The 20,374-nt window shown below is 34.6% G+C and overlaps 1 pseudogene; it reads left to right on the top strand.

Moving 5' to 3' along the window:
- Nucleotides 1-452: 452 nt before the first annotated feature.
- LOC138317166 (uncharacterized) lies at nucleotides 453-19,940 on the top strand (annotated as a pseudogene).
- The last annotated feature ends 434 nt before the right edge of the window (nucleotides 19,941-20,374 follow it).

Raw genomic sequence — 20,374 nt, 5'->3', positions numbered from 1 at the left:
AAATATCAACAAAAAGTGTGACTGGACGTCGACATGGTTAATGAGCCTTAACACAGACAAATGTAAATTCGATTGGAATTGGAAAACAATCTGGGAAACCCACAATTACAACCCTCACAACACAAGGCAAACACGACTACTAAACTCTCGAGTAACCATGGAAAAGGATCTTGGAGTCACTATAGACAACCAACTCAAATTCACAGCACAATGTAATGCAGCAGCCTTAAAAAGCGAATAGGATGTTGGGAAAATGTGTGTCCGCACCTTCACCTACATGAGTCCCGACCATGTTTATTACTCTATACAAAACTTTAATTCTCGTCCCCCCATTTGGAGTACGCAACTACAATCTGGTCACCTAATGTTGACACGTGATAAAATTACACTGGAAAAACGTACAACGAAGAGCAAACTAAAAGGATACCAACAATTAAAAACTTATCGTATTCATGAGGCGTATCAAGAAACTCGGGCTACCAAGTTTAGAATATAGAAGAAACAGGGCAGATGTGATTCAAGTCTACAAGATTTTAAACAAAATAGACATTCTGGATCAAAGACTCAACTATGTTCAGAGAACTAACGGGTATAGCAAACTAGAGGGACACTCGAAAAAACTCTTCAAAAAACGATTTTTAGGCTAAACTCAAACCGGAAATTTCTTCAGTAATCGGAGTAATTAATACATGGAACTCGCTCTCAGATTAGGAAAGTGGTTACATCACCAACGCTTAATTGCTTCAAATCCAGACTGAACAAATTGTGGGTCAACCACCCAACCAAATTTCGACCAACGTTCTACTAATGAGTTAGTCAATCTGAACAGTGTAGTGGTAGTATGAAACTGTTAAACAACCACTAACATTTTAAATGGAGAGGTTATTTTTAACACACCCAATAGGGTCACCATGATGTACCGTATATGTACATAATCAATATTACAGGAACTAACGAACGTAATTTATCAAGTGTCAAAAATAGACACCTTTTAACGCAACCGGAAGTTTTTAACAAATATAGTACGCATATGTATAGTACTATACCAGTTGAAGAAAAGCATCAACATACATCAAAACAAGCTAAAGACCTTACCTAAAGTCATGTCCAATCTTCAGCGATTCAGCGATCAAAACTCACCTTAAACGTATCACGGAGAGCTACGCGCGACTATACATCTAATTAATTATATGTTTTTGTGTAACATTGCTCACACATTAAAAATAGAGAGACCATTCATATCTTGGAGGGTATTCTGTAGTAACAATTGTTTTGTTATCTCTGTGTCACAGCTTAACGAGGTGTATAGCACAAACATCTAAGACAGTCTTTCTTCCAGATCAAAGAGACTCTAGACTCTAGGAGATGGCATAGAAATTATAATGGTGGATACATGGTTATAAATATTAATGAACATTATTTATATAATAAGCGCGCAAAAAAAAATCAGTCTATAATAGGGTTAACCCGACCGACTCCAAAATTTTTACCGAACCGATCTTAATTTTTTTTCCCACTTTTCTACGAAAAAATATTAAAACATCGGGATTTTGACTTCAGACTCTAGTTCCGGCGATCATTTTAGAGTGAAAAAACACTTAAAAAAAAAAAAAAAGATAAAAAATCCTCCCGACGACCCTATTTTTTTTTACCAATGTAAACCTAAACAAACTTTTTTTTTGGCCTAAATTTGAAGAAAAATCCTTCAGGACAAAATCTATAAGAAATAAAAACAGTCTGAAGAGCTCCCTTCAATGGGTAGAAAGCGCTCACGTAACTAGTCAGTTGTGATTGTTTTTATTTCTAATACATATTTTACATATAAATGATAAAACCTTGTTTCTTTATGTGTGGTAATAATTGGCAACGACAGAGCTAAAGTGGTTCAGATTAATAAACAATAACATTTGATCATTACGTCGAGCCTATGAGAAGTTTCTCAATATTGAGCATCTAACCTTACCAGTATTGCCAACCTCTGATGAGGTGATATCGAGTGAAACATCCTTTAAAAACACAGGTGAAAGGGTCAAAACAAGGGTCATGTGTGAAACAACATTTTTATTTGATTAGTGATCATCATGCATCTCCTGATGAACAGCTGATCTAGATGGCCATCGGTCATGTGTCTTCTGTTGTACATTAGATGATCATCATGTGTCTCCTGTTGTACAGCTGATCTAGATGGCCATCGGTCATGTGTCTTCTGTTGTACATTAGATGATCATCATGTGTCTCCTGTTGTACAGCTGATCTAGATGGCCATCGGTCATGTGTCTTCTGTTGTACATTAGATGATCATCATATGTCTCCTGTTGTACAATAGATGATCATCATGTGTCTCCTGTTGTACAATAGATGACTATTAATGTGTCTCCTGTTGTACAATAGATGACTATCGTGTGTCTCCTGTTGTACAATAGATGACCATCACGTGTCTTCTGTTGTACAACAGGTAACCATCATGTGTTTCCTGTTGTACAATAAATGATCATCATGTGTCTCCTGTTGTACAACAGGTAACCATCATGTGTCTCCTGTTGTACAATAAATGATCATCATGTGTCTCCTGTTGTACAACAGGTAACCATCATGTGTCTCCTGTTGTACAATAAATGATCATCATCATGTGTCTCCTGTTGTACAAACAGGTAACCATCATGTGTCTCCTGTTGTACAATAGATGATCATCATGTGTCTCCTGTTGTACAACAGGTAAACCATCATGTGTCTCCTGTTGTACAATAAATGATCAATCATGTGTCTCCTGTTGTACAAACAGGTAACCATCATGTGTCTCCTGTTGTAACAATAGATGATCATCATGTGTCTCATGTTGTACAATAGATGATCATCATGTGTCTCATGTTGTACAATAGATGATCATCATGTGTCTCCTGTTGTACAATAAATGATCATCATGTGTCTCCTGTTGTACAATAGATGATCATCATGTGTCTCCTGTTGTACAGCTGATCTAGATGGCCATCGGTCATGTGTCTTCTGTTGTACATTAGATGATCATCATGTGTCTCCTGTTGTACAGCTGATCTAGATGGCCATGGGTCATGTGTCTTCTGTTGTACAACAGGTAACCATCATGTGTCTCCTGTTGTACAATAAATGATCATCATGTGTCTCTTGTTGTACAATAGATGATCATCATGTGTCTCCTGTTGTTATATTGATCATGACCAATAGATTTATGTGTCTACTGTAGAAAAATAGATGTGCCATTTATTTTATGAGTTATTTTGTAAAAATAAAGAAAAAAATGCACAGTTTTTATATTTTGTGACATTGTGAATTGCTACTGTGAGATGAATATATTATTTTAGTTTGAACAGGATCCGTTCCCGATTAAGTGACAGAGATTCACCCAAACGTCTTAGAGAATCGCCTGCGGTATCGAGAGATCATTCGCCGTATGGCAAATACAGGAAGCCAACATCACCCGCCTACCTTCCCAGGTATATAAACATATATCAATAGTAAGCAAAAAGATGTAGCTAGGCATTTAAATACATAACTATATCCATATTTAAAGTTAATGAATTAGCTTGACCGTTAGTTGTTGAAGAGTTGTTAGTTTCAATTTAACAAAATTACTAACTATGTGTGATATATGATATTAGTTAATTCCTGTAAATGACATGTCTTGAAAAGCATTTTATTATAGTTTTTTAATTTTCTATAGTGATCCACAGTCTAGTGTCTCCATATCTGTCTGTTTCTTCAGTGTTTTCTTTATCCGTTTTGTTCTCTTCAATCCATCTCTTTATCAATTTGTCATATATAGTTTTAAGTCACGTGCTATCTGTATAACTGTTTAGTGTTGTTTTTAGGTTTTTTGATGTTCTTAAAAAATTTTCATACATTATTAAAGATGCTCCACCGCCGACAGAGCATAAATGATATTCATTATTTGAACAATAATTGGTGTTTAATCGTGTATATATATGTCTAATTAAACACAAAAAATAATATAAAACAATTTATTTTGCCTTTGGTGCATGCACAATGAGTACACTCTGTACTTCATTCCATATAAGATATAGTGCAACAGAATTTTTTTCGGGATGCAATTAATTATTTTTCATATTTTTAATTTGAAGTAAAATTAGAAGCTCAAACTTTTCAATGTTGGTAATGGTGTAAAGTAAGTAACTTTTGTAACTGAAGAAAAATATTAAAATCGTCTTCTCCTGTTTTTAATAGTGAAAAAAATACCATTTGTCGGCGGTGGAGCATCTTTAAATTGATGTGCATATGTTGAGAGTTACACGAGTGTGTTGATTGTATTGATTCTTTTCAGACTTGACCGGCATGATAGAACTCCTGAAGGTTATAGAGATGACCCTGTCAGGGGGAGTAGGTATGGAGTTATCCCCCCTGTACATCGCAGAGAGAAAATCAAAAGGTATACACTGCTAAGCAAAACTTTGAATTTTTTAATGGCTTGAGAAAATGTTTTTCTTTTTTATTTGTTTTTTTTTTCAAACTAATCACATACATCTACATACAGTTTATATAAATGTATAACATAATACATAATATCATCTTATCACATAAATATACTAGTCATGTTGTAAATGTTGTCATGGTAACAAATATATGACAACTTTTATGATGAAAACTGCATCTTAGGAATACATCTATGACTTTGTGATTTTTTTTTTTTTTTTTAATCTTATTTTATTAAGTCAACTGAAATTGTGATCAAATCATTGATTATTCGATCAGTTGGAGGTCACCTGATTTTAACCGATTGTGTATCACAAATTTTTTGATAATACATACATGTATATGGAAGAATGATTAAGATGTTCTTCACATATTAACTTGTGCCGGGATGATAACATCCTGTTAGGAAAACATTGAAAAATAATGTAAATTTCAATGAAGTTTTGGTCTCGAATGTTTGCTTGAGGAGTTGATTTAATTGTAAAGTACTTTTCTAAACTTCACAGGTATGGTTAATCTTCTGCTCTTTATTGTTGGAAGGTGAAAAGGAATTTTTTTTTACCGAAAGTTTAGATCTATTAATGGGCATCCAATTGGATAGTATGTAGGTTGACACTATGCTCTCCCACCATTCACTGATTTAGCACCGGTTTTAGCTGTAGGAGATTACTCTGTCAACCCCAAGGGTATGACAAATTGTGTACTCTAACCTTTTGAACCTGAAGAAAATTATTTGACGTCATGGCTTCATGTGATTGGACCGTGACGTGCATTGTTGATGCATATGACGTCATCAATATTGACGTGTAGACGATGGAACCATCTACATGGCATGGTGGAAACACTTCCTTTTTGGATATTTTCTCCTTTTTTATTTTGTATATGGGAAAAAAAGAATCACTCCTTAACTATAAGGGTGTGACAATAAAATCACAACCTTTGGGGGAATTCCTGAATTTCCAACCCTCCGCAAGTCTTGGGTTGGACATTCATGAATTACCCCTCGTGTTGTGATTTCATTGTCACAACCTCTAGGTAGGGAAAGATTCCATTAATGTACATGTTTGTCCCTTACACTGATCCCAATATGGAGAAACTGGTGTGTGAATGGAGCCAAATAGTTATCATACCTTTACAGTTTACACCAATATACTCTATCAGAACTCAGATGACTATTAAAGTCTCTGGGTATTGTGTTATCCTATTCCGTATTTGCATATAACTGAGTTATCTGCCCTTGCAGGTAGGTATATTCATTATGACGTCATTTGTTTTCGAGCGTAACATCATACCTTTCAAGGAAAACAATATGAGTTTCGCTCACTAAATGATTACGTCATAATCGATACCTTCCGACATTTGGAAGTAAGTCTGTAATACGCAAATACGGAATAACTAGTACCTAATTATTTCATCGTTGTTGTATTTTTAGCCCAGCGGTAGACTACGACAGTTGGGGGGAGGAGAGTGATGAAGAAGAAGAACAGCAGCCACAGTATTATATGCCCCAGCCATTACCTTATGGCTACCCAGCGTACGTGCCCCCGGGTGGCCCCCAGCCTGTCGTGTTTGGACCCCCTTTCCCAATGTATTACCCCCCACCCCCGCAGTACCGAGGAAAAAACAGACGCAGTAAAGATAAGAGGCGGCACCGCTCTCCAGAACAGAGTAGACATTACAGAAATGATCCACCTCTACATCACTCGATACCTGGTCAGGACACGACGCGATATCGGGAGCCGTCAGTTAAGGATGATGTCCTCAAACGATATAGGGTACCGTTTGTTTCATTAATCGCTGATCTTAACACAAAAATTAGGTTACAGAGGACCCTAGATAATCCAGACACTGATAGTCCGGAAACTTTGCACTCCGGACGGAAATGTTGGGGAACAGATTTGATAATTATCAAAGTAAACAAAATTTAGAACCAAAAATTTGCAGTCCAGATGGTTTGGGGCTGTGGACGCAAATGTCCGGATTATCAAGGGTCCACTGTACTGTGATTTGATTGTTAAAAAAGTTACTGCTCTCAATTGCATTTAAAATTAGAACGCTTGTTTCTTATTTTTCTATTTTTATTAATTTGATATTTCATGGCTCAGTGCACTGGATTAAATGCTGTTTGAATACAATTTGAATGCTCTCTATGTATGAAATGGTCTTGACACTTTCCATTGCGTCATGGTATCAGAAATCACAAATTTAATTTCAGTTATACTGAAAATTATTCTCGTTAGGCGTAACATAATGTTTTGCATTACAAAATCACCTCCCTTGTATGTAGGTACACGTACCCGGGCACTGTTTTTTGATGTCATAACTTTGTAAAATCGATGTCTATATCTTTTAAAAGTATAATGTTTGGATATGCTGACTAACATATGACGTCACAACCAATACCTACCGCCAAGGGCAGATGATTTTGTTACATACAAATACAATATATAAGTTCACAGCCTATTGGGTTGCTTTCCTCTGAAGATGATGCGCTGCAAAAACACTATGGTCGGTTTATTTTTATTATCAAACCATTATTTCCTTCTTTTTTTTTTCTTAAATATCCTCACCTTTTTAATCATTCTGTTATAATTATACAATGACATTTTGATTTCTGATTTGAATTTACTTGTCTCATCACACAGTACATTTATCCTCGGGACAGTCCTTTCACGCCTCCTGCAGGAGAGTCTCTGGTAGAGCAGCGCTATAGAGGTGATATTGTAAGTAAAACAAACGTCCATTCTTTGTGTTTTTTGATGATTTTTTAAATTATCAAAATTCGAAAATCATCTAATTTTGGGCTCTTGGTTTAATAAAACTTAATAAATTTCATGTGTACAGAAAGAGTAAAATATGGCTGACTTTTTAGAGGTTTTTTTGTCCATACCTGACATTTTAGTTCCCCTTTGTTCTATTTTTCAAGTACCCTTGGCGCTAATTAGGGCAAATACAGTAATACAAATCTTCAGATAAACTATACCTGTTAGTCTAGCATATGTTTAAATTGTTCAGTAGGACCTTCAATAATTGCTGTTAGTTTGCAAGATGTACCGATGTACCTATAGCTATTTAAACATTTTCATTATTTTATTTGCTAGTTAGGATACAATTTGTAAACTTTTTTGTTTTAAAATGAATTATGTGCTTGCAGTGATTTTTTTAAACAATACTTCTACTTTTGTTATTTGATGTTGTTTTATTTTTGTTTTATTAAAGATTTGTCTGTTTGATAAACAAAGTTTGTCATAAGATGCAGTTTATTTTTGGAAACCAAATTCTGTCCTTGATTCGACATCTGTTACAGTGGTCTAGTATTGGCTATCTGCCAATTAATAAACAATTCTTATTAGCAAAGCAGTTTAACCACCCTGTCCATCCTTAAAGATGCTCCAACGCTGACAGAGCATAAATGATACTCATTATTTGAACAATAATTAGCCATGGTGTTTTACCGTGTGTATATATGTCTAATTAACACAAAAAAATAACAAAAAAATTATTTATTTTGCATTTGGTGCATGCACATCAGTACTTCACTTCATATAGGATATAGTGCCACAGAATTTTTCTGGAACGCAACTTATTATTTTTAATATTTTTATCTTTTAAAATTAGAAGCTCAAACTTTTCGATGGTGTAATGTAAGTAACTTTTGTATTGAAGAAAAATACAGATTTGTCTGCTCCTGTTTTTGGTAGAGAAAAACTACATGCGTCAGCAGTGGAGCATCTTTAAACTTTTCAGGATCAGTTGATGACATATTTTAACTAGTGGTACTCTAACTATCCTAACTTAAACTTTTCAGGATCAGTTGATACATTTACCAACTCTAACTGTCCTTAAACTTTTCAGGATTCATTGATGTATTTTTACTTCACTGACCATCCCTTATTTGCTGAGGACACGGTTGATTGGTTGACTAATGATCTCCTTGAGGATTTAATACCCGATTTCCTTATAGAGACTTTTACTGATATTTCTAAACTGGTTTGTAACTTCACAATCTGGGGGTCCATTTCTTCTTCACCTCTGCATGATCCTAGCATGGTCAACCTCAATACTCCAGGGTTACTATCAATGACATTTATATCCATCCCTGGACTATCTCATATTCAAAGCAAGTCTCTGCAGGCCTGTGACTGGTCAGTTTAATTGTCCTGAAATGCCTACAGTTTTACTATGAAGTAGTCCAGGAGTTGATATGACGTCATTGACAGTAACCCCTGGAGTATCGAGGATGGTGCATGGTTAGTTAACCCACAAGCTTCTCTTTTATGAACTTTTAGAATGATTTGCACCTGTCTTTGAATTCATCACCTACCGGTATTAATGCCTTCTTAATGTTGTCTACTATTCTTCATTTCTATTTTAATTTAAATGGTATATGGTATGTACTAACTGTCTTTCTGATATATTTTAATGCACAAATTATGTAGATCTCTACCATGTTGTTTATAGTACATACGTATGTATTATTTACTATGCACTATTATTCTCGTGTTTTATAGTATTATTGTATTATTTACTATGCTCTATTCTCTCTTGTGTTTCATAGTTTCTTTCACAACCCAGTAACTGAGTGTGAATTACACACTGTGAATAGATAGCTTTGATTAATTTCCATGTATCCCATAACAGAATTGTTTTATTGGATTTTTGAAGTATTATGACTTACTGATCAGTTTTAAAATGCCTTTTTCTTTAGATATAGACAACGTGGTATAATATATATGCCTGTTAGCAACCTGATATCTGCACACACTTCAAAACCCTCAGGAAGCATGACTTAGTGTTAAGAGTTGTTACTAGACATCCCTCACATGGTGATTGATAAATAGCTCTTCTTGTCACTTGATGTCATCATTTGTTACTATAAATAGCACTGGACAGAAAGTTTTATGCTGGTCACCAATCAAAATGTTACATTTCTCAAACAGTTGACCTGTGCAACACATGATAATTTGTTGCAACCTGAAGGTTCATGTAATATTTTTTATAATATATCCTAATTTTCTTATGTTTGCTTGCATTTATTGTTTAGGCTATAGCTTGTAGCAAATCAATTTAATCAAAATTAGAAAATAATTCCGCTCCCCTATATATGATGCTCTTCGTTACAAGATCTATCAATGATCTATTTGGGGTCACTTCAGCATGATCCCTGTGGTAAAACCATTCGATCAGCTCGTTGGTTACGGAATTAATATATTCAGAAGTATAAATGGTTAACGGTACGTGCAGAGATATTCCGATTCTAGGCCATAGGTCATGCTAAGGTGACCTCGAACAGGTACTGGTTAGATCTCAAATTGGAGCGTAACGTAGAGCGCGTAGTGGAACGGAATTACAAGTCTAATTTTAATTAGATTGTTAGCAAATTATCTTCTCTTGACACATCTAGTACTGCATGCTTTACTTAGTTCTGTGTGATGATGTAGTAGCATGGTTTTATGAAATTAGAATTTATGAAAAATGTTTCAAAGAGAAGAACAGATGTATACATCAGTGGTTATATATTGTGCTATTAAGTCGAATTAATTACTTTGTAATTAGAACAGGCTCAAACATTTATGAGAGCTCGGAATCTTAGAAAGTGGCATACCAAGATATCAAACAAAGCTATGTTAAATTTATAGTTAGGTCCTCTTGTACAATTAGAAGGTTCTATCTATCTCAGACCTACCACATTTTAAATAATATAACACAAATATGAAATTTTAGTTATTTTTTCACTCCCATAGAGCGGTTGCCAGTATTTTGAATGATTATTTAAAAACTTGGCTAATTTTTGTTGTAATTGTATTAACAATATGACTTAATTTTAAGTTATAATTAAAATTTATCTTTGATTATTTATGATCACCATGGATTTAGGATCCAACTGATGTAGATAAAGACTTCTATTTTTATGATGTTATATCCACAGACGCCAAGCCACCCGCTCCACAGTGTGTCCGCTAACCTGGCCGAGGAAATCGGAAGCGAGGCTATACAGGATGAGATTGAGGCTGTCGTGAGAGAGGCTGTCAATGACATGGTTAACGAGTAAGTCATCTAATTAAAATAAGCACTTGGTAACATCAACAATTAATTCAGATGAATGGCTCTAGAAATACAGTTAAGATTCCTGGTTCTAGATATTTTGTACAAGCATATATATAAGACTAGCAACAATGAACATCTTACAACATATCTAGAGCCAGGCATCTTGATTGTTGTCTAATGTATCTGTATGCTAGGTATCTTGTACAGAATCAAGTTAATAATTGATATGCTTGGCTCTAGATGTACAAGCATATAAGACTCTGAGAAGTTAAGATATGGTCCGAAGCTCAGATGAACCTAAACAATACTAAGAAATCCTCTTGACAACAATTGCACCTCAGTAAACAAAGCTCAGTTGTGCCTCAGTTAGTAACCTTGACTTTTGTTTAGGGTCACATTCAATAACTTAAACATCAACACTATAAAGTGATTTATCTCAATAAGAACTCGTTATTAAAGATAATTATGGTTAGTATCGTTTTTGAAGCAGAAGGTGGTCACTTTCAAAAGACAGGAATAGCTAACATGGTATTTTGATCTTTACAGTCACATGGGCAGTAAGAGCGGTGAGGATTGGCTGTCGGCCATCATTAATGACCGAATCGCAAACAGTGTGTTTGATGATTTACTTGACAGCCATGTAGATAACATCAAAGATGAACTGGTAACTATTGTTGGGATCTCATTTCTTCTTTAGACTTTGGTATACTTTTTTTTTCATTTATTTATATCCTTCAGTGTTCGCTGAACTGATCATGCGATTTGTCCCTTTTGGGCTTATGTATAGTAAAATTTTCATTTGCCATTGTACAGAGTTTGTATAATCCGGTAAATCTTACACTCTAATTTTGTATTTGTAGATAACACAGATTATACAGGAGGTAGTAATTGAGGGCTACTTAGAGGATGAAATCATCGAAGTAGAGGTCGAGGAGGAATCGGCAGAGATCGCACAGGACATCCTTCATAGGTTTGACTCCAAACTGATGAGGAAAGAACTTAAAGAGGTAACATAAGCCTCAACATTAAATGTATTTACCAAAGGTTACCTTCAAATTTCAATCTAAAATATCTGGGGCTTGAGCATGCATTTCTATTTTAGAAGTAACTATTGTGTGACATATGCATCCATACAGAAAATTTGAGCTGAAATTTAAGATGGGCTTAGTCTAAATTTCCTGTTTTTGCCACTATCTCTTCAGTCAATAGCCCAATCTAATTAAAATTAGACTTGTAATTATGCTCCGCTACGTTGCTATATGATACGCTCCAATACAAGATCTAACAACTCCCAGTTCGGTGTCACCTCAGCATGACCCCTGTGGTTAGCCAATCAGCAGCTCCTCTACAGAATTGTCAGTGTGATTGACAAAACATTCCAAGATGTTCCGAATCTAGGCCAGAGGTCATGCTGAGGTAACCCAGAATGAGTTATTGTTAGATCTTGAATTTGAGTGTATCGTAGTGAATTGTAGTGGAGCGGAATTAAAAGTCTAATTTTAATTAGATTGCTCATAATCCCAGATCTCAGCAAAGATATATGGAAGTTTATTACTAGAATTAACTTAAAAACTTTTAACATAGGTTTTTAAATTATCAATGAAGTTAAAACAATTGATTTTTTTTAAAAACCATTGAATTGTATTATTCTAGGTCTCTAAAAAAGCAGGTGATAAACTAATGGATCTGTTTATTGGTGAACAACTTCTACTGCTTGTGGCCAAACAAGGAAAAGTCTGGGGAGAAAATGATCATTATAATAAAATAATGGATGGTAAGTCAGGGGAGATAATGAAGTAATGGGTAGTTAGTTAGCGGAGACAATGGGTAGTTAATCATGGAGACAATTAAGTAAATGCCGGGGTAGTTGTTAGTCAGGGGAGACAATGAAATAATGAGTAGTTAATTAGGGGAGACAATGGGTAGTTAATCATGGAGACAATTTAGTAAATACCCAGGGTAGTTGTTAGTCAGGGGAGATAATAAAGTAATGGGTAGTTAATCAGGGGAGACAATTTAGTAAATACCCGGGGTAGTTGTTAGTCAGGGGAGATGATAAAGTAATGGGTAGTTAATCAGGGGAGACAATTTAGTAAATACCCGGGGTAGTTGTTAGTCAGGGGAGATGATAAAGTAATGGGTAGTTAATCAGGGGAGACAATTTAGTAAATACCCGGGGTAGTTGTTAGTCAGGGGAGATAATAAAGTAATGGGTAGTTAATCAGAGGAGACAATTTAGTAAATACCCGGGGTATAGTTGTTAGTCAGGGGAGACAATGAAACAATGAGTAGTTAATTAGGGGAGACAATGGGTAGTTAATCATGGAGACAATTTAGTAAATTACCCAGGGTAGTTGTTAGTCAGGGGAGATAATAAAGTAATGGGTAGTTAATCAGAGGAGACAATTTAGTAAATACCCGGGGTAGTTGTTAGTCAGGGGAGATAATAAAGTAATGGGTAGTTAATCAGGGGAGACAATTTAGTAAATACCCGGGGTAGTTGTTAGTCAGGGGAGATAATAAAGTAATGGGTAGTTAATCAGGGGAGACAATTTAGTAAATACCCGGGGTAGTTGTTAGTCAGGGGAGATAATAAAGTAATGGGTAGTTAATCAGAGGAGACAATTTAGTAAATACCCGGGGTAGTTGTTAGTCAGGGGAGATAATAAAGTAATGGGTAGTTAATCAGGGGAGACAATTTAGTAAATACCCGGGGTAGTTGTTAGTCAGGGGAGATAATAAAGTAATGGGTAGTTAATCAGGGGAGACAATTTAGTAAATACCCGGGGTAGTTGTTAGTCAGGGGAGATAATAAAGTAATGGGTAGTTAATCAGGGGAGACAATTTAGTAAATACCCGGGGTAGTTGTTAGTCAGGGGAGATAATAAAGTAATGGGTAGTTAATCAGGGGAGACAATTTAGTAAATACCCGGGGTAGTTGTTAGTCAGGGGAGATAATGAAGTAATGGGTAGTTAAACAGGGGAAACAAAAACTGTAAGACTATCACTAAATAAACATGTTGGAATTGTCTTACTTGCAGATTTTATCCTGAACAGACTTCTAGAACAGTATTACTTTGTAAGAGACGAGAGACACACAGACGCTGGCGTCTAAACCAATGAAGAAACTACATGAGAAAGCTGTTTCTGCAGTGGTCAGTAAATGGTTTATTTATTATCAGGCTGATTTTTGTTTTAAATCTATTTCGAATGAGTTCATTCATCTGACTTAATTTTCTATCTTTCTTTAATGAATATTTTTATGTAAATGGTTGTGATTGCTCAAACTTGTTCAAATTTGAATTTAAGGTAAAATGTCATAGAACCAAAATAAGTTTGTTTTTATTCATATAAAAAATTAATTACGTAAATTATGAGAGAATGAAATAAGACTTTTGCACATGTATCTGTAATTGTTGATTTCTGAATAAAAATATGTTTAGAAAGAAAAAAATAAGTATGTTTAAAGCAACGGGGTAATGCTGATTTAAATTGGACATTTTCAACTACTGGTATATTAATAACATACAAAAAATTGCAATCAGTATAATAATATTTTAGGGTCATTGTTACATGCACTCCTTCACCTTGATAAAAATTTGCAACATGGGGTGTTCATTCATTCACCCCTGAAAATTTATAGTGAACTGCTCCAGCTTTTGATTTATGCCATATGTGTCTTCATTTTGGGGGAATGAGGATATTGCATTGTATAAGGCACTGTAATTATGCAGTGTTGGTGTCTCACAATATGTGAAGCATAAAACGATTTTCTGTTCGCCCTGTTACATGTACTTCTTTGTCCATCCTGTTACTTCTTTGTCCCTCCTGTCATTCTTTGTCTACCTGTTACTTCTTTGTCCATCCTGTTACTACTTTGTCCATCCTGTTACTTCATTGTCCATCCTGTTATTTCTTTGTCATTCCTATTACTTCTTTGTCCCTCCTCTGTTACTACTTTGTCCAACATGTTACTTCTTTGTCCATCCTGTTACTTCTTTGTCCCTCCTGTCACTTCTTTGTCCATCCTGTTACTTCTTTGTCCATCCTGTCACTTCTTTGTCCATCCTGTCACTTCTTTGTCCCTCCTGTCACTACTTTGTCCCTCCTGTCACTTCTTTGTCCATCCTGTTACTTATTTGTCCATCCTGTTACTTCTTTGTCCAACCTGTTACTTCTTTGTCCATCCTGTTACTTATTTGTCCACCCTGTTACTTCTTTGTCCAACCTGTTACTTCTTTGTCCCTCCTGTTACTTATTTATCCCTCCTGTCATTCTTAGTCCATCCTGTTACTTCTTTGTGCATCCTGTTACTTATTTATCCCTCCTGTCATTCTTTGTCCATCCTGTTACTTCTTTGTGCATCCTGTTACTTTTTTGTCCATCCTGTCATTCTTTGTCCATCCTGCTATTTCTTTATTCCTCTTGTCATTCTCTGTCCATTCTGTTACAGGCCCTAGATGTACTGTTACAACAAATGCATGCCTCCCTGGATGAGGATTTGGCCGATGTTGATGAATACGAGCGAGGAGTAGACGGAAACCAGTCGGCACCAGCTACCCCAGTGGTACCCATACCATCCACTCGGATACCACTTAGGTAAGACTCCCCCCACCCCTAGGGATTTTTGGCCCACCCCTAGGGATTTTAGGACTGCCGTGCCTTTGTATACAATTTCTCACATTTTATTTCTATGAAACCATTGCACTTAACTTTGATGATATTTTGTATAAACCCGCCATGATCAAAGACAAATTATAGTTCATATGTTTAAGTATTAGAAACTTACGCTCTTCATAAAGGAAAGATATTAATGTCCTGCTAAAAGTAATTGTAAAGTTTATGGCCCTTGGTATTATATAGAGATTTCCTCTTAGAGAGGGGGCCAATAATACCCATGAATAGGAAGTGGACTTAAAATGTAAGATAACAATATCTGTTGTGTCTCATTGAGTTGCATTACATTATGTCACAAACTTATTCCCTCCCTTCACAAAAAAATAGCAAACTGTGACCTGAATTCTTATCCTAGTCAAACTTGTTCAGACTCAAACCGACTTATTATACTCCCCAAAAACGAAGTTTAGGGGGGGGGGGGGGGGGTATACTTGAATCGGGTTCTCAGTCTGACCATCCGTCCATCTGTCCATCCTTCCGTCTTTCCGTCTGTAGACACAACTTTGCCGGCGAACTCCTCCTAAACTTCTTGACAGATTTTGATCAAATTTGGTACACAGAACTCTGACATAAATGGGAGTTGGGTAAACTATAAAGGGTTCTGCAGTGTCCCCTACTAATGGAGTTATTACTAAATTTGTGCAGTAGGGGGTACTGTTTTAGTCGTCCACTCCTGCACAAGTTCTAGTTTTCACGGCAACGTAGTTTCAATGGAGATTTGATATCGCGATCTAGATTTCTTTGGTTCTTCTTTACGTTGACTCGGTATGGTTTGGCAATGATTTACTTTTGTGACTGGTTATCTCCCGTAAGATATGCAAAGTAATTGGTTTTACAGTATATTTGCATTTACAGGAACTCAAACTATCGGAGTTGAGTTTTATAATCGTCACCCTTCTTTCTCACAGCTGATGAAACTTCTGCAATAACTTTATGATACTATAAAGCCTGCCAAGCTTCACGAGACGGTGCTTAGTATACGAAGACCTGCCAAGTGTGAGGAGATGGGCCTGAGTGTACTGTGAACTTCCAAGCCTTAAAGAATGGTACTAGGTCAATTAGTACTGATCCGTTACAAATCAGGGTTAATCCACGTTGTGTTGTTGGCTAGCTTGTTAGAGAGTCCATATCTGGAAAAAAACATTTTTTTCAGCAAAGTTTATCATATATAGATATCAAATACCTGTACATATATTATTGTATATTTCCTAAGGGTACTATGGTGGCATATTTCTGCCGTCGTATTTTTTAACGTCATGTTATAATTACAGTAACTCTACATCGCTGAGACAATTATGTTGACCCCTTGAGTTATAAATGGAATAGTTGAGATATCCATGTTGGCAAGTCAAGTATTACATGATTTGTTGAGATTAATTTTGTCAGCAAATCGACTTATAACTTGAACTGAGAAAATCCATGATAGCAAGTCGAGATAATATAACTTGACTTTCTAAGATGTTTATGTTGACAAATCGTGTTATAAATTGATTTGTCGACATCAATATCTCAAGGAGTGGTGCTATAATTTTACTGATCAATATTATCTCGTCAGAGTCAAGTTATAAGAAAGTTACCTCACATAATCGGATAGCAGAATTAGGCCATTTCATAGCTTACAGACTGTATACAGAGTAAACATCCTCATATGTTAGAATCGCCAGTATTATCATTAGTATGTATATACATATAAATCTAAAGATTCCGTCCGTTTTAAAACTGATATTGTACTCATTTTATTTATTTGTTTAATTACAGTAAAACACGTTTATAACAAACATGCTTACAATGAATTCGTGGTTATATTGTAGCAGTATTCATTCCCTGACATGGTTCTGATATCTGTGTATTTAACAAACTATACTTATAACAAAGTAATTTTGATGGTCCCCAGAAGGTAGTTATAACTGTGTTTTACTGTATTACATTTGTATGTTGTGAATTTTCACTCAAACTTTAATAGAGATTTAATATATGATGAGATATATCTATAACATGTCCCTAATCAAGTATAGCCACAAACACAGATTATCTTATTTCAGCTGTATAGTTCAGTAAGATCGCACTACAATGTAGTACAAAGGAGCTACAACACAAATATATCACTGTCTTCCACATTTCATCATTATGTATAACAACATCAGACCCCGGTTTCTTCAATCATTCAAAATTGTTTTAAATTAGTATTATTTTATATATAATATTTAGCTGTAGAATTAACTATTAGAAATTTTATAGAACTGCTGCAGACGTAAGTTATCTTAGATGTCAACTTGTTAGTGTGGTCTGTGTCACCATTCTGATTTCTAAATATCGACGAATTTCGCTGAAAATACATACATGTACATTGCAAACTTGAAAAATATTTGATTTTATTTTTAGATTTTCCCAGATATTTTATTCGAATAAATGGAGGTCATGTAAAATTTTGATGCACAGAGTCGAAAAACAATGATAAAAAATGGAAAAAATCAGGACAATAGAATTTTATGCAAATAAGGAAAATATTTGAATAACTGTTTTGCGATTAGGTTCTGTACACTGTAATTGAAGACAATCTCAACATTTCAATGTATTATGACAAATACTACTTTTAACCAGCTTATTTACGTTGCAACTTAATTAATGTTTTTATGCCCAATTACATTTGCATTGCGATTGAATATAACTATTTTTTAAAGTAATATGGGTCAATTTTACACATTTTTGGCACTTTTTCGCCGCGATAATTTATTGCGATATTTGCTTGTCCGCGCATATGAAAGTAAGTGGGTTTACAGTATACAAACACACTGTCTACAATCTGTGGTAGATTTTGACGTCTTTGTCAGTGAGTGATGTCCAGTCCGTTACCGAACATTAGTTCTATTTATAGCTGTGTTACTCTGACCATTTCTCAATCTGACACAAGGTATTGTCCAGCCCATCATTATTATTATTTTTTCTCTTGTATTCTGTAGTTGTATATTACAGAGTTATCTGTTCTTAAGGAAGGTATTGATTGTGATGTCATGTATTTATGAGCGTAACGTCATAAATTTCAGAGAAAATGATGTGAATTTCGCTCACAAAATAATGATGTCACAATGGATACCTACCTGTAAGGGAGCTAACTCTGTAATATGCAAAGATAGAATTGCTGTTTTTGTCTACTTTTTGTCCTAATTTAATAAAATCATATCTTGATCTCTGTGCTATAATGGAAACTTCTCTCCCTTGATCATGACACAATAGGCCGGAGAGAGTCTGGAGAGAAATTTTCGAAATGGTGTGGTATTTAAGCTATAATTCTAATCAGGTTGCTTTATGTTTTTGTAATGTTAACCAAAGAATTTCCACAAATATAATCATATAAAAATTTACTATCATTCCTTTAATAGCTATATGTCTAATTTATGTGCTTTATAATTTTAAAATATGTTTTTTTTCCATGACAGTGAATGTGTTACATAATTTCTTAAATCATTTTTGGTTACATTCCTTTTGTGTTTGAATGTTTTGCTTTTATTTTAATTTATGCTACTTATGATATTATTCTATTATTTCCTATATATAAAATAGAAACTGTATATATATTTTGTAGAAAAGAAAATGTACATAACTTAATCATAGTTTCACAATAAAACAAATCTTCTAAAATGTATATATGCTAATTATGTAATTATTGAGTATTATAAGTGTGACTCTTACTGATGAAGAAATAAAACAACAAGAAAAACTTATTGCATTAATTAGCACTTTCACTCTGTCCAAGGCATCTGCACAGAATCATCTTTGATTCTGAACAGCTCCTTTTGATGAAGCAAAAGCCCTAAAAATGTGTGGTTTTCTTTTGTTTTGTTGTACATGTACTAATTATTGTTTCGACTCCTTTAATTCTGTCACCATAAATTCTTTAGTTAATTACTTACAAAACCAGCTTCATTTACATAAGTTATATATATATATATAATCAGATCACAGTTTAACAATTATATCCTACCATTTCTAGTCAAAGAAAACTGTAAGCATGAATAGTTTACAAACTTGTATTTTATTATTTCTAATTCAAGCATTTAATATAATTTTGCTTTGTGATATATGGTCCTATAACATTGAATAGGACTGCACTGATACTTTCAAAATCCTTATAATGCACAAAATGGTATACTGTATTGATTGGTATTCTTTCTCGACTATCATGATCAAATACGCAAAAAAATTATACCATTATGGGTAGTCAAAAATATATACGGTATCTTTTTCCTATAAACGGGGATGTAACAAGATAATATTCATGAAGGTTATTTGAATACTCTATATTACTCTTCCAAGTTTGACTGTATCATGCTAATGATATGTTTAGTAAAAAGATACAGATATAAGCTTTTCCTTTCAAAAAGGTTTTGCCTTTGTTTTTGATAAAACACCTAGCTTTAATCATTAAAAGCAGTTACTGTAATTACATGCATTTGAAGTTACTACAAATAATTTACCTAAATCGGTGGTATTATTTACAGATACTGTTAGTAGTACTTTTAGGAACCGGGTAGCTGTGACCTACTTTTGAAACTGCAAATTTTTGTTGAATTTCTTTTAGTTTGTATCCAATTATACCTTTTTAGTATTCTTATTAAAAGCATGTCAAATATACATGTACATGTACTGTATTACAAAAATGAGTAGTTATTCAGGTATTATATTTATGTGAACATTTCACGCAAATTCTGTTGACTGTGATAATTTATTGGTAAGATTAAAGTGTTGAATGCTATATTTGTGTTATATATTTATTTGGAGGATCTGCGGAAAGATAGTCCTGCAGTGTTGAACCACTATCTACAAACAAGTGTAACGGGTAATCAGATAATAATCGGATCTATTTAAAAGACAATGTAAGGTTATTTATTACAAATTTATTACAATGTAAGATAATCTTACATGTTTTATTTCAGGCCTGGAGTTATGCATCCTCGATACTCCAGGGGTTACTATAACTTACATTATTAGCCACCCCTGGACTATCTCATAGTAAAACTGGAGGCAGTAGATTAGAACAGGTAATTTAGCCCTTTGATGCACATCAAAAGAGCCGTATAACGGTACACTGTTAACGTTGTTGACTGTGTCGCTCTCTCTGTAGTCTTCAAAGGAAATGTTTGCAGACATGTGATTGGTTCAGATTTTTACTTCTGAGCTGCCACCA

This window comes from Argopecten irradians, chromosome 3 (assembly GCF_041381155.1).
Source record: "Argopecten irradians isolate NY chromosome 3, Ai_NY, whole genome shotgun sequence".
Classification (NCBI taxonomy): Eukaryota; Metazoa; Mollusca; class Bivalvia; order Pectinida; family Pectinidae; genus Argopecten; species Argopecten irradians.
Note: the sequence above shows the minus strand (reverse complement) of the source record. Positions and strands in the feature narration are given on the sequence as shown.